Source organism: Charadrius vociferus, unplaced genomic scaffold, assembly GCF_000708025.1.
Source record: "Charadrius vociferus isolate BGI_N301 unplaced genomic scaffold, ASM70802v2 scaffold858, whole genome shotgun sequence".
Classification (NCBI taxonomy): Eukaryota; Metazoa; Chordata; class Aves; order Charadriiformes; family Charadriidae; genus Charadrius; species Charadrius vociferus.
This window is the reverse complement of record NW_009649724.1, coordinates 2,615,369-2,628,228: the sequence shown is the minus strand read 5'-3', so window position 1 is coordinate 2,628,228 and position 12,860 is coordinate 2,615,369.

The following is a 12,860-nucleotide window of genomic DNA, read 5'->3' as shown; positions in this document are numbered from 1 at the left end:
TTAGATGGAGGGCAAAATGAATGATCATGGTGAATTTAACTGGGCAATTTGTTTGTCCGAAGAGGAGGACCGCCCAAGACAAAAGCAGTGTCTGAAAGACAGAAGTAATCCTTTTTGGAATAGATTAGCACATCTGTAGGATTCACTATCCAGGAAAGTAAATTACCTCTGATACATCATTCAATAGAGTAATGAGCCCACACTCAGATTTAGGATCCCAAACACAAGAATAGGAGAGAGCCGAGCCACCTCTTCAGCTAACCATCAGTTTTCAGAATGTACAAATTTGGTATTCCGCTGCTCATTTTCTCTCTCCAGATGGATACGAGGTTTTGGGCACTGGCAAGATCTCAAGGCAGAATAATGCGTGATGCTTCTTCAAACAGCTGTAGCAAACACTTAACCTGACACGGGAAACTCAGAAGGTCTAGAGGTTGACAAATAAAGGCATAGTCAGACACTGGAAGGGGGAAAGAGGAAGGAGAGGCTTCCTTGCAGAAAATATTTAGTAAATTCTCACCCTCTTGCACAGTAATACCTTCCCACAACACAGTGAAGGCATCCTGTCGTCTTCACCTCTTCTAGTCCACCTGTGAAGACAGAAGCATCCTTTAGTCTCTGAAGATGGCAGGATCAGTCGTTCATAGATCAAGGCCACCAAACCATTCCAACTTAAACGTGCAGTTTGTGGTAGAGAAGCCATATGAGAGCTTAAAGAGGGAAAAAAAAGCACAATTAAACAAAAAATCCACCACCAACTGAGCATATTCTCCACAGATATTGGCTTATTACCATGCTGAGACTTCTCCTGTTGTCCTTGGACAACATTTCTTTCCTCTCCTCGCTGGGCTCACTCAGACTCATTTTAGCGGTGTGAAAGGTTGTTCATTTTATAGAGGTCTTTCGTGAAAGATGAAAATTCAAATATGTTATAATTAGCTGCAGTTCCACATAAGTCAGTATTATTGCAGCTTTCATATTAGATCTGAATTTGTCCCACAAACGTATGCGTCAAATATTACAGTAGAATGATTAATGATATCACACATAATAGAAGGATTAAGCATTGATACAGGAGAGTTGCTCGAGAGGAACAATTTTAACTTCTTTCCACTCATAATTTATTCTTGTCCTGTACTATAAAAGAAACATGAAATTGAAAATAAAAATGGCTTGTGCTACTGGCAAGCAAAAGAAGAGATCTGATTCACGATTGAATTCCTCATTCAGTATTCATTGGTGGATTAAAAGCCAAATCATCTTAACAAATGGCATGGCAATGAACAACATCAAATATAAAAACCTCAGGACTTGCCCTGCTGAATAAATGTAGAATCATTTCCAGAAGCTTTGAAGATAAGCGCAATTCAACAACAAAAAAATCTACCCCTCCCTCCACAATCAGGTCTGATTCACCGCCTGTTACATCAGGCACCGTGGAATAACCTGTGCTAACAAGCTCTTCCATGGCACACTGAAGTCCCCTTTTATCCCCACACCCCCCCCCCGTCACTTGTTTGTGCAGTTACTCAGTTTGCAAGCAACAGGGTGTGTTAGGAAGTAACTTATGACACAGGAACAGACAATAAGGAATTTTAAAATAATATCTTGGAGACATGTCATGTCTGATACTGCAAAGCTTTATTACTGGGAACTGTTGTTTTCCATCAGCCACGTGATACTTTTAAGTGCTTATTTTTCTGGTGCACTGAAAAGCAAAATAACTTCACTAAAAACTCCCTCCTTTAATTTGATCTCAGCACAGACGGTTGCAGTTTGCATCGTTCTATTTAAACAAACGTTAAGGTACATTTCCTTTTACAGCCATCATTAGAAGCCTCATGGCTCCCAAACACCCAGCCATTCTTCTTATGTCAACACAGGAATATTTATTTTAGTTTCTTGAAATACGCACCCTGGTGCCAAGGGAGTTGCGCACCAGGTGCCACAGGAACCTGCAGCTTTGCCCTCTGGTGCCTGCCACCAGACCATGCTTTGGGAAGGAGCTGAAGGGTCTTGTGCTGAGTAGCAGCCTGTCTTCAACCGAGAGTTGGGGGGGAAAACCAGTGGGACTTCGGAATTCCCAGGCACAGGAATTCATATTTGCAGACCTCGCTGTACAACTTTTAATTTAAATGCCCCAAATGCAGACTGCTCTGTAGTACTATTTATTTATAAACTCATTTAAGACAGTGGCTTCATATTCTGCACTGGTTCTTTTTTTATAACCTTTGAAATCTAGTTCTTTGGAGGGCCACAAGAAAAGGAGAAGTAGCAGTACTTTCGCAGCTTTCAAACTCCTAAGGCAGCAAGAAGTTAGAATATAGGTTCTCTAGGTGATCAGAAATAAAGAAATGCACATATTTGAAGTCTGTTTCAGTTGAATAAAGTCATACAGCAAGACACAGCTGAGGAACTGGGACATGAGTAGAAGATGAATCCCAAGGTCTCCAAGGGAAGGAGTGGACCGCCTACAACTTCCACCCGCAAACCCATGGCCCGAGGGGGAGAACAGCCCCCTCGATTCCTCTCCCGAATCACCTTTTCTCAGAGGATGACTCAGCCCCCAAGAGATCTTTGTTTTAACAAAACCCATGTCCCTGCTCCTGTAACTTTCCAATTGTCTTTTCCCCATGTCTTGCAAAGGGCTAAATTCAAAATTGCTCCTTTTATTTTACAACTGTTTTTTACTATGATTTTTCCCTCATGCATAGGAAGAGAGTAGCCTGTGCTCTAGCACCCCAGTTTGCCAAAGCTTGAAGGTCCTCCCCCCCCCAACATAAAGGCATTTTGCCCCACAATAATGAAAACATCAGCTCGCAGGAGAGCTTTGCGCCGACACCAGCGTATGCTGCATTTCTTGAAGCAAATTACAAGGCTTCTTCCAAGTCTAGGTTCTCCTGCCTTGTTCTCAGTCATTTGGTTGACTCCCTGAGGTCTCTGCTGAGATGTAGCTCATTGGCTAGGTCCTATAAAAGGAGTCTTAAGTAGAGCACTCTATTGAGGTTTGAGTTTTCCCTTTAAAATGCAAATGGTTGGTAGTTAATTCCCTTTTGGGATTTAAGAGCTGAATTTAAAATGCGAAATGATGATACAAAAATATACTTCAGAAAGCATTGCAGTATGAGTAATGAAACATTCGCCACATGAATACAGATTCTTCTGGTCAGCCAGACATCTTCATTTATCTGCATTTTAATAGTTTCCCTCAAAACTGCTTTTGGCTAAATTTTTTCCTCAACATATTACCTGGTGCAGTCTCAGCGGACTGCAACGAGGGCAAAATTTGACCACGTTTTCTATTTTTTAAAATTTCATCTATCAGCACATTTAAATGTATCAATATTCTATCAGGTATTATAAATATCTCCCTCTTTTCTGTTAAAAATGTCTAATGAGACCTTTTCCATGCTTCCTGAAAATACAGGTGGATGACAGACCTGTTTGCCAGCTCCTTTGTTGACTGGAACAGCTGAAGAGCTATCCAAAAAAGTGTCTGTTTAGCAAAGATTTTAAACCAGTGTTTACTTACCAATTTCAAAAGGAACGTCTTCCATCTCACTTTCTTTTTCAGAATTACCAGTCTGCTTCTAAGGGGGGGGAAATAAGCATGTGTAAGGATGTATTTAGATCAATTTATGCTTAAACACATACATATGCACACACAGGCACACCCTGACAAGCTTACACGGACCTGGGGGATGCAAAGTGCTCTAATCTGCATTTAGAACTCCGGGTGCTCCACTCTGTGCACCATCAGGCCTTAAGTAACTCAACTGGATTCCTTGTATTTGTTCTGTCTTCTGGAAAATATATCTTTACATAACCCTTCAAAAGAATTCATTTCTATGCACATGGACACTGGCACAAGCACATACACCAGTTTTAATAAACCTTATACCGGCAAAGGGCGGAACTGTGTCATCGTGATATGAAACCCACAGATCACATGTCTAAAATGGAACTGCAGACTTTCTAGCCTAAGTTTAGAAGAGCCTAACCCTGTGATCTTGTCAAAGACCCAGAAATTATTTGTATTTGGCTACGCTTGCTTTAGCGCGTGGGCGCAGAGCTGGAGCAGATGCAGTGGTATGAAATAGGAGGAGACCCCAGCCCAGGTTCCAGCCCCTACCTGCTGATCCAGCATCACGGGCTGCTGATCCTGCTCAGCACGGGCACACGGGGAGATCCCTTGGCAGGGTCAGCAAATAAATACCTACACCATCTCAAAACCTGAAAAACAATGAACGACACCAGTCTTATTTCAAGTTTTTCCTGTGTCTATACAAGAAGAGACAGAACACCTCAAATATTCAAACTTTTCCTTTTTGCCCTTCTTTTGTTTCCATGTTTTTCTGCAAATTGCATACAGTCCAAGTTCTCCAGGCTCTGCTCTCTCTTTTCTGTTAAAGGCTGACTTCAATCAAACCCTAGATCTACGAGTCCCCAAACAACCAACAAAGAATGTATTTCAGTACGTTAAATTTGAGAAGTCACAACAAGGGCTGTGATATAATACTGTGATATCACTCACAACAGACTATTACTTCATTGTGAATGAAAACAGCATCTGGCACGGAGCAGGAAATAATTTACTCAAAAAGCATCTAAGAAGTACAGCAATGAAAAATAAGAATCAAACAAGTTTGCGGCTACGTAACTGCTTCTCTTTGTTAAAGGTTCCCAAAATGCAAAAGTGTTTCTTTAAAATTAGGGAAGGAGAAATACCGCACACGTTAAGTCTTTTTTTCTGCCTTCGAGTCAAATGGTTGCCAATAGCTTTTCAACAATTGTGTGATTCACTATTGAGTATTTCATCGTGAAAGAAGCCTGCATTCTGTACGGTAGAGGGCTCTTTCATTCATTTGGATTTTGTATTTATGCTATCAACCAATGTGTCAGCTGTTAAAGAAAACCTGGTGAAAGACGATGAAAGGAGATAAACCCCCAAACAGGTGTTACAGGAATACTGAATTGCCTTTTACTCTTAATTACACCTTTAATGTGTGGTTTTGCTGTGTTGCAGTTGCTCTATGTAAACGAAATAGTACTTCAAAATATTTTTTTTCTAGTTTCTGCAGAAAGTGAATGGGTCCAAATAAAACTGCGTAAGGGCAAAACTTGGGAAGGAAAGAATTAAAAAGAGCATCACCAGTAGATTTCCTAGAAGTTCTGCAGGGAATTAGTGATGCAAGGGCAGAGAAACGGAGCCAGGCTCTGGAATTCATTATAAAGATCAACACAGAAGGAAACATTTCACTACAACTTTTTGCATTTGAGGAGACCACAAGCATGTGAAGTGGCTCATAAAACTTCTTACAGTATTCTTGGGCGAAACAGAACTGGTTCACCAAGGAGGTGAATTCAGCCTTATCAGACTGATCTGAGAAGTATAAAATGACCTTGGTGTCTTAGGTCTATTCCTGTCTGCCTGCCTAAACACCTCAGCGACGGAAATAACTTTCAAGGCAATCTTACCATGGGGGCAAAAAAAAGACATTTCAGTGCAAAAATTGGCTACTGATTGGATGGGCCTACAGCTGGCAACTCTCTTGATCAAAATGACTCCAAATTAGCTTTAAGAAGTGCCCTTGATATTACTGGGGTCCTCTATTATTCAGGCAAATTCACTAGGAAGCAAATTTCAGAGCATTTTGAAAATCAGTTGTCAAATTCTGGGATCCTTTGATACGACATACAGCCCAGATCATACCTGAGATCCCACTGTAGTGGATTAGCTTTAAAGACTGTCTTCCTAAACAAATGAATTTTAGAGCACCGGGAAATACCAATTCTACTCTGACAGCAAAACTGGTAACAAATCTCCAGAAGAATCCCTGCAAAATTAAGGCAGAGCAAACCTAACATGACACAAGACTCACAAGCCCTCTCAGCTGGAACTGCAGCAAATATGTTATTGTGAACTGCAGCCTCATGCTCAGGCGAGCAAATCCTGAATTTTTCCACTGTATGCAGGCTGAGGTTACAAGAGTTCAAAGCAACAGCTGAACAATCCTGTAATAACAAAGAAATGCTACGTACCCTCTTAACTGTGTTAGAAAGAATGCTCTCACCTAACTGCATAAATCCGCTGCTTGGAAGAAAACACCTCTGTTTTGGGTCAGGTTGGCCAGGTGCCTGGGTACACCTGGAATACATAACATTTGGGTGCACCTGAATAACATCACTTGAGTTTTGATAGTGAGGAATATTTCCTGCAAGAAAAAAAAAATATGGAAAACATTTAAGACTAGCTCAAAATAATTGAGTTACGTTCCGCTCACTAAAAGATTTTGTGGAAGCAGACTGACATGTTATTTCTTCACAGGCTACAGTATCTGCATCCCTCCTCCAGTGTCATTTGGCTGAAGGACAGTGGAGGATGTGCCAGAATTCCCTGCCCTGGGCAGCAACTTTTCATGTTTTTCCAGTCTGGGTGGCAACAGGACTGTCCCACTTGTAGCCACCTGCACCAGAGCAGAGACTGTTGCTTCAATCTTAATGGCTATACCATTTTCTTTTGGTCAGCTTTAAAGACAAGGCAGCATTGAACTCAGACAAGTCTTGGCACTCACTATATGTTTACTCCATTGGATATCCACTGTTCTTTTAAGACACTTGTTTTCAAAGGCATTCCAGTATCCATCTATAGTATGCACGGAATATATTTACCTTTCAAACTCACTTTAGTTTAAAAACATCCCCTCCTTTAAGCTAATCAGTCACTAAAGTAAACACTCCTACTGAGACAAGTACCTTCTTGAAGGACACAACTCACTGCAAAGAACTGCTCTGCAAAGATATTTTGAATGCAATCCAAAGTGACATCTAAATCAATACAGCCCCACACTGCTGCAGGCGCCTGCTCTCCCTGCAGGGTCAGGTACTCCATTGCAGTTTCCTACACCAAAGATGTTGATAGACATGCAATGCTGCTAATGTGGCAAAAGTTGTTTTTCTTCCACTTCACTACAAAATCCCAGGACCCTGTGAGAAAACTACAGCAGTATCTTTCTTCTCAAAGGTCTAACTAGATACCTGTTACAACAAAAAATAGAGGAAAAACTTGAAAATACAGTTAAGTGAAGACTCAGACCTCAAAGAAAAAAAGCAGAGCATACAACTGCCTTCAATTTATTTTTTTTTTTTTATCAGACTCACAAGGTTTTAATAAATAATATAACAGTACAAACCTTACACTTAAAAAAGGCTAAAATAAAACAAAACCTAGGAAAAAAAAAAAAAAAAAAAACAACCAACCAAACAACACCCACCTTGCTTTGCTGAAAATCAGAGCTGGTATAAACTTCACTTGCAGATTCCAACCACCAACACAACACCCTGCTAGGGACCTGAGGCCACTAATAAATCTTACTGATCCTGAGCAGCTTCACCTGGAGCCACCACCCATGGGGGCCGGGAGCTCTATTTAAGCTGAGCCCAGGGACCCCATTCCTTGCTTGAATCATCCTAGAGGAGTGTTGGGGTCCAGTTTAGGGATAGCTATACTTGGGGATATAATTCCAGCCTGATTTTTTACTTGATCTAGGAACTGTCTCATTATTGTGGACTTTATAAGTCACCACAAGGTTTTGTCTAATCCTGATTGTTCTCACTAGACTGCATCCTCACCCACAGATTTAATTCCTGGACCTTAGACCTGCCTTATCCTCTTGAACTTCCATGATGACCTGAATTCTTATATGACCCTGATCAGCACTTCTAGATAAATCTTACTCATGTTGTTCAGGTGCTGAAGGATGAGACTGCAGCTGGAGAGTACTTTGGCAAGCATGGAGACCAGACTCTTGGGTAAGGGCTAGAAACTTCCTGGGGGAAGGTTTTTGACTTTTAAAATGAACAAAGGTTTCTAAACTTGCTTTAGAGCATGTATTGTGTAAGATGAAATCTTCTTTTTAAAAGCCCTGCTGCCCTACTCCAGTAGAGGGGTGAGTAAGACAGATGGGGAATGAGGAATGTGTTACACAGAAGCAGATGAAAGAAATGTGGCTTGCTTAGTCTAACAAAACAAAACTTCAGGAGAGGCTGTGACTGCTGTCTATAAATACATCAGGAGAGTAAACACTGGGGAAAGAAAAAAATTCCCTATTTAAACTGCATAAAAATGTTGGCACAAGAACAAATAAGTAGAAAGAGACCTTGGAAAAAAAACCAACTTGTTTTCAGTGATGTTTTCAGTCTCCTTCAAGGCTGCAAGAACAAATACCCGGTTTCTCCGAAGAGCACGCCTGCTCAGGTTACAGATACTGTGGTGTCTGTGATGGAGAGGACTCCGTGGCTTGGAAACCCCCCACCAACTCCCACACTCATGAGAATGTCAGAGTTCTTAACTTCTAGTTCTGGGGAAGGAGGAAGACTGAGCATCTGACAGATAAGTGTCTCTATACATATTGAAAAATAATATTGCATCTTCTCAGCTAGGGGATTTAGTTTTTCCTATTCTAGAAAAAGCCCAGAAAACCAGAATGGATGGCTGGTACATATACTAAATGATAAGATATTTTTTTTAAATCTGGCTGCTGTCTAAATATCTACCATAACTTATCACTGAACTTTTTCATGTTGCCTCTCTTCTTTACCTACTAAGCCTATCCAGAAGCAGGAGGACTGTCTCTCAAGATCCCTTCCTTCCCAACAGAGGCTGGGTAAGACTGACTCTATCATCCCGATCGTCGCTTTTTGAAAGCGACTGTTAAAAGCATATGTATTAAGTCCTTTCCCAGAGCTGGAGACAGGGAAACCTTCTAGAAAACTTTAAAAAATCCTGTAAATCTTTATGATGATTTTTTAAAGGCTTCATTATAATGCCTAGATACAGGACTAGTTTTAATAGAAAATATTCAACCTTTGTTCAGCTTTGTAGCAAACTTGGAAATATCAAAAAGCATTGTTAATAGCTTTCTGAGTCATTCCAGCTTGCTTAACAGAGAGGAAACCAAATCAGCTTCTGTGTTTACTTTGCAGTTGAGGCACAAATTATGTCCTACTAATGACAATGCTTCTACATAACCAGAACTGGATAGCGGTGACACCTGAACTTGAGAGAAAAATCAGCCCACAAAGTTGGGTACTTTCAGTTTCGTAAGGCTAATCATGGTTGAACATATTGCCCAGAGAAGAAATGCATGTACTAAATAAACAGTAATCCCCGATGAAGAAGTAGTTGACCTGGATTTGAAGTTGAACTACATCTGTCGAGTGCAGATTTCTGGGAAATGCTCCAATCCTTAAGGAGTCCCGCAATGCAAAGAACAACCCTGCTGCCTCGGTGTTCCTGTACTGGCCGCAGCCTGTGAGCTGGGGCGTTTACTGGTACCGCGACCAGCAGGCTGCTGTGTTTGTGGGCTGGGTGGGACTCCCCAGTAGCAGCTGTGCCCAAGAAGACCGAAATAATCTTTCTCATCCTGGAAAAAGGCTGCAGACAGGCAGTTTACATCAAAACAAAACTCTCTTGGTTGATTTCCATCTTCCCCTAAACCCAAAGATCTCCAGACACGGTCAGAAGGAGCAGCCTTCAAAAATACTGTTCTAATGGAGTTGGCGGGGATATCGGTGTATGAGTGGTAAAGTATTTTCCCTGCAGGCATTTTTAGCGTGGCTTTCCTAAATAGGTTTTCATGGTGAACTGAAAAGCTCCCTTTTCCCAAGACTTGATGCAGCTTTTCCCAAATGCACAATAAAGATTACGGGGGGCTACGCCAACTGTTCCCTCACTACGGTGCCTGTTGCCTGCATTTCTTATTAAATATTAGAGGATCAACGCTATTTGGGTGCGTACAGACCAAACAAAAGGGTAGCCAATATTGAGTGTACATGATGAAATGCTTTCTCTAGTGGTATGGTTTTTCACTTAGCTTTAAGTATTCACTCTTAAATTAAATTTTGAGATGATTAGGTGGATGTTATCAGAACACACTAACCCATAAACTTCTTTTAGTCAAACCTTTCCTTGCAGTATAAGTGGATTAATTCAGCTTGGTCAAAAAAAAAAACAAACACCCAAACAAAACCCCAAACCTAGTTAATTATTCTGGGGAGAGGAAATAGGATAACTTTGTATTTGTATGTGTTTTACATGAGGCTACCTTAATTAAATTTATTCTGGCTTGCTCTAAACCAGTAAACTTGTATCACTACCTTTACTGTGTTTTGTTTTCTCTGTGCAGGATGTAAAGTAATTACATGTGGGTTGCATTATAACTTAGCAGGTTTTAACAGAAACAGGGTGAGAGCTGAAGTTTTTCCATCTTCTCAATTGGTGTTTTAAATCACAGCCAGACGCTGCCTAGCACAAGGGAAGCTACATGAGTACCTCAATGCACAGTCCAAATCTGTGCACAGTTTAATTTGGAAATCCAGGCACAAGTACCTACTTATCATGCACAGATGTAGCCTGGGAGGTCAACAGGGCCAGTGAGGCATCATCTGCTTCTATGACTCAAATGGGTTTCCAGCATTTTTCTTGGTCATGTTTGAATCTACATCAGTCTCAAAATGGGATAATTCATGCCGAAAAAAAACAAATAACCCCAACAAAACCAGAAACAAAGAGGTATAGACAAAAAAAAAAGCTTTCTAGGAGGTCTGAAAGGAGATAGAGGGTTGGTGAGCAGCTTTAGGGAGAAGTGGTTTAGGTGTGGGAGGCTTGTTTTTAAGGTAAAGACAAGCGATAGTGGTTTTACTAGGTGAAGGGAATGGATGAAGAGGTTCCAGTGAAAGAGTTAGGTCGAAGATACTCGCAAGTAAATTTGATGGGGTGGGGCTGCAGTATGCTTTTCCACCTGGAACCTGAAATGAGGGAGAAAATGGCACTGGCAGGGAGGATGTCGGTACACGTCCTTCGATGGGGGAGAGTGGCCTGGAAAGATGAACCTTGTAGTGGCCGCAGGGAAGAGATAAACCAGGTAAGATGGGACATGCGCAGCAGAGGAGTGCTGCAACAGCAGTATACACGTGAGATGATGGAGATACAGATCTGATGACCCAGGAGGCGAGGGGGGAAGAAGGATTTGGTGAAGGGTTACAGCACTGTTCCAGACAATACAGGCGAATGGGGAAATTTATTTTATGTAGCTTATTTGAACTATGAAGATTAGAAATAAATAAATTAACCTACTGTGAAGGCTTCTCTCTCTCTGACAGCATGAGGCTATTGGAAAAACAAAGCCTGTGCTGGAGCATCAGAAACAACACATTAAATGGGGGAAATACAATAGGCATTACATCAGATTCCAGATACTGCAGATGATGAATCAGACCAGCATGCTTTTTCTGCATCTGGCAGCTTGTTGCATCCACTGTACACTTGCACTGAATCCATCTTTCCAAGCCAAGAGGGGAGAGAAAAATAACCTGTGGAACAACTTCCAGAATATGACCCAAATACCAGTAAAGGACAGCCGTGAGGTCCTGCGCTGTTTTGTGCCCAACTGTAGAACTACATGTCTGCATGAAAACATCGCACAATAGTATGTTTGCGTCAGAGCCAGTAAGCCCCCAAAATGTTAGGGAGACTCTTGAAAATCCCAAATAAAAACACAACACTGAAAACACTTTGATTTTTTTAAAAGTAATACATATATCTGTTAAGACTTACAGGAAATAGAGCAGTTTTGTTTGGTCTTATGTATGTATTTCTGCTATTTGGTAATTACAATGTTTCAGCATGGTATAAATGGAATTGAAACTGTTTTTATCAGCTAGAGGAATAAATTGAGTCTATAACTTTCATAATTCAAATTAAGAGACCTGGCCAGAGGAGTAAAAAAGTCTTGTGGAGGAAAAAAACCCTGAGCGTCTCCTAACTGGGTAACTAATTTTGCTCACTTCAGTTTTAAAATTCTTTCTTGCCTAACAATTTAAGGTTAAGTTACTAAGCACGAGTTAGAAAATTTGCATCTCTTTTTATCTTGATTGCTCATGGAAGAGACAGGTCAGTACAAGAGGGGATGATTTCAGTATACACCTGCGCCTCTTAATTTATAAGGCTTTAAAAAGACAGACCTAGAGGAGAAGCACGCTTAATTGCACCACGATCTGACCCTCTTGCTATTCTCCTAGGGCAGAGAATGGGCAGAACCAGTTTTTGTAAGAGCAGTGATTCATCTTTAACCAAAATTTACCCTTCCTCTATTACTGGGCGTTGGGTCAATTGGCCACAATAGCCCATTGCAAGATTCGTTCGTTGCTGCCCACGCTTCAGCGGAACAGTGTTTATTATCTACACGCACACACGCAGTTCATGAAGCCATTTGGAGGAAACTTAAAAGGTACTAAACACAGAGATTGCCTTATTTAAGAAATATCTACTGAACTACTAGATCAAATAGCTTTCTCAGCGTATGCTAATGTCAAATAAGGAATAAGAAAAGCAGTATTTTTCCATGCCACCATAATACAAACACCTCTTTAAGAAGAACAGCGGCAAAACTACAGCGATAACCCCACTGGAATGACCAATTAGTTAAATTTCTGAACAATAGTAATTATTATCGTTCTCTGAGCTGACATTTAGGACTTGGAGACATACACCATGAAAAAAAAAAAAGAAATGCCAGCGCCAGTCTGGGTCCCTTTAGGCAGAAGGAGCCCTTTTGGGGGCATTTCCTCACGGGTTGACGCTTGATAGATATTCACAGCTCTTGCTTCAGCTTTTAATTTAGAGGTATATGAGTGAAATTACAGTGAAGTGCTATTTTTGACACAATTTCAGAGAATTACGCTGCGAGGGGCTGCCAGAGGGGGCTGCGGAGCATGGTGCCTGGGACCCCCCTCCCCAGGGGTTTCGGGCTGGCCTTCCACTCTTAGCGGGGAGAGGGAGACGGACCTCACCCTCCCTC